The sequence below is a fragment of the Poeciliopsis prolifica genome, unplaced genomic scaffold, assembly GCF_027474105.1.
Source record: "Poeciliopsis prolifica strain line A6 unplaced genomic scaffold, Auburn_PproV2 SCAFFOLD025, whole genome shotgun sequence".
In the NCBI taxonomy this organism is placed as follows: Eukaryota; Metazoa; Chordata; class Actinopteri; order Cyprinodontiformes; family Poeciliidae; genus Poeciliopsis; species Poeciliopsis prolifica.
The window spans coordinates 3,788,746-3,791,216 of NW_026562400.1; the positions used below are offsets into that span (position 1 = coordinate 3,788,746).

General features: G+C 37.4%; 1 long non-coding RNA gene across 1 annotated transcript; it reads left to right on the plus strand.

The window, feature by feature from the left end:
- Positions 1–295: 295 nt before the first annotated feature.
- LOC129371001 (uncharacterized) lies at positions 296–1,183 on the plus strand. The gene is made up of 3 exons (XR_008607116.1): positions 296–383; positions 527–902; positions 1,102–1,183. It is a non-coding gene; the product is annotated as an uncharacterized LOC129371001 (long non-coding RNA).
- The last annotated feature ends 1,288 nt before the right edge of the window (positions 1,184–2,471 follow it).

Sequence of the window (2,471 nt, forward strand, 5' to 3'; positions counted from 1 at the left end):
ATAGTTGTAATTGTGTTTAACGGATATATCTTTTGTTTAACCGCGGTATGTTATATGGTCTACATGAGCAGAAATTAGATTTTATTTAAATATACATTAAGCTAATGCTCGTTCCTGTGTTACAGTTTCATAACTGAGTTACCTTAGCTGGATTTCACGCAGTTATGGCGAGTTTTTCTTGGTCATTTGTTTGACTTGTCAATTTTTTAGATATATTTTGAGGTTTATTTTCTGAGGGTGTTTTGGACCTTGGAATGTTAACTGCTGATTCTTTGTGATATCTCAAACAGACAAAATCAAAGATGGTCTACCCACTGTTCTCCTGAATAGAAAACACAACCAGATTTAAAACTTGGACTGTTTACCCTAATAACCAAATAACTGTAAGTTCATAAATTGTTGCATCCCTGTTGCATAGCCATTCTAAAACAAAATAATTTCAATCCACCACATTTTAATCATTCGGGCCCAAATATGGATTAACTAACATCTGTTACCCTGTCTTTACTCTGACCCTAAACTGCAGCTTTGTTCAGCTTACACATCTAAAAACAACATCAGAAATGGACAATTGAAATCCTGCCACCTCCTATTGATTCCCCCATTACTCAGCCTTCAGATAAGGATCGCAGGTCAGGATCAGCTCGGATAAAAGACAGAGGACAACATTATTCAACAGTGTGAATAATTGAGCAGCCTTGCAATCACTTTCCGGAAGGGAATGGGAAGATCATGGCAATGACCGTGCTTATCACATGGCGCCACGGATCTGTAACCTCTGACAGAGACGTCTGCCTTGCTGGTGTGTTTGAGACGGGTGATGGAGCAAAGGTACATCATGCATCATCATGCAGAGAGGTCATATCAGCAGGATACACTGTTGAATGAAGGACAGCGTAAAGGTATGTTTCCCTAAACCATTTAGGACAGGCCTATGGGATAAAATATGTTCCTTACATTTTTTTGTGCAAATTATTCTTAGATAATGAGGATTTAGTTTGGTCAGTTCTGCATATTTTGAGGTCCTTTCAACTGTTTTGGGTGACTTGTCACTTTAAAACCAAATAAAGTGACAAGATGTCCCGTCTCTTCTGCAAACAGATGCCCAATTACACAACTGTACATCTTTGAAAAGCAGATTTGCAGATTTGTACAGTCAACAAGAACAAGTAGTTTCTGAATGGTAAGTTGAGAACTTAACCCTTGTCTTTTCCAGCAGCCATTGCACAGTGCATAGAGCGATAAAACCATCTCTTGAATTCAGCTGGAGTTGCTTGGTAACTGTGCTGTGCCCTTCAATTGTGACTCAATAACTGGGAGGCTTTTGAAGCGGCTCATTTTCCAGACACCAAAAAACAGATAGGCGTTTTTCGTTTTGTCTATTTTAAGCTCTTTTGCTGTTTTTAGAAATTGTTGAGACCCAAATGAAAGTTGAAAAAAAAAAAAAAGTACATTTTAAATAAATAAAGTAAGGCGACAGATGTGAGCGTTTATCTTCCAACATTTTGCCGTTTTGTTGAAAGTGGGCAGACTTTCTTATGATCTTTTTTGCTTAAGGTTTAACCTCCGTCTGGGTCCTTGGAAGCAACACTGTGCCTCAGAAAGCCATTCCTTCCCCTTTTCCACATTACAACCTCACCTAATGGGCAAATAGAGCCCACCTGTGTGTGATTTAATCCCAGCATGAATCCTGCTGTTCTGGGAAGGTCTCAGAGGTTTGTTAGAGAACATTAGTGACCAAACGGCATCACAAAATCCGAGGAATAGAGCACGAATAAAGCCGGGGAGACGTTTAGAGCAGGGCTAAGCAATGAAGCAATGTTCCAAGCTGTGAATATCTGAAGGAGGACTGTTCAAACGGTCTAAAAATTGAAAGAGTGAAACAAAACAAAACATTTCCTTCCTCCTAAACTAACAGATTAAAACATTAATTAAAAGGCCCATTGTTAAAAGAAAGTACTTTATGTTGGGGACAGGAGTGAAGTGGGTCCCCACTTTCAAACGTTGTGCTACGTTTGTGTAGCAAAAGTTTTCGTTTGTGCCGCTATCGTTTTAAAGATATTAAGAAATGTTTCCAGAGGAAATGAAAGTTTTTTTTTTTAAGTGAAATAATCTGAGAGTGGAATTATTATTTTAAAAAAAAATCAATATTAAGGAATTATTTAGTTAAAACAAGCTCCTATGTCTTGATAAATATTTAGTTGTAGTTTATTTCAAGTGTACTAAGGTATTCACACTAGAAACTGAGTATATTAGCAAAAAAACCTTGCTGATATGTTCAGTTTTTGCAGTGTAACACAGCACATCAACCAGAATACATGATGGACAGAGATTCTCCTTCAGTTTAACGTTTAGAATAAAGCATATTAATGTGTGACAATGGCCTACTCAAATCCAAACCCAAGACTATTTGAGAGAGTGACAGAAAACATATTTTTTCTGTTGAATTTAAATGAACTTGAGCTATTTTG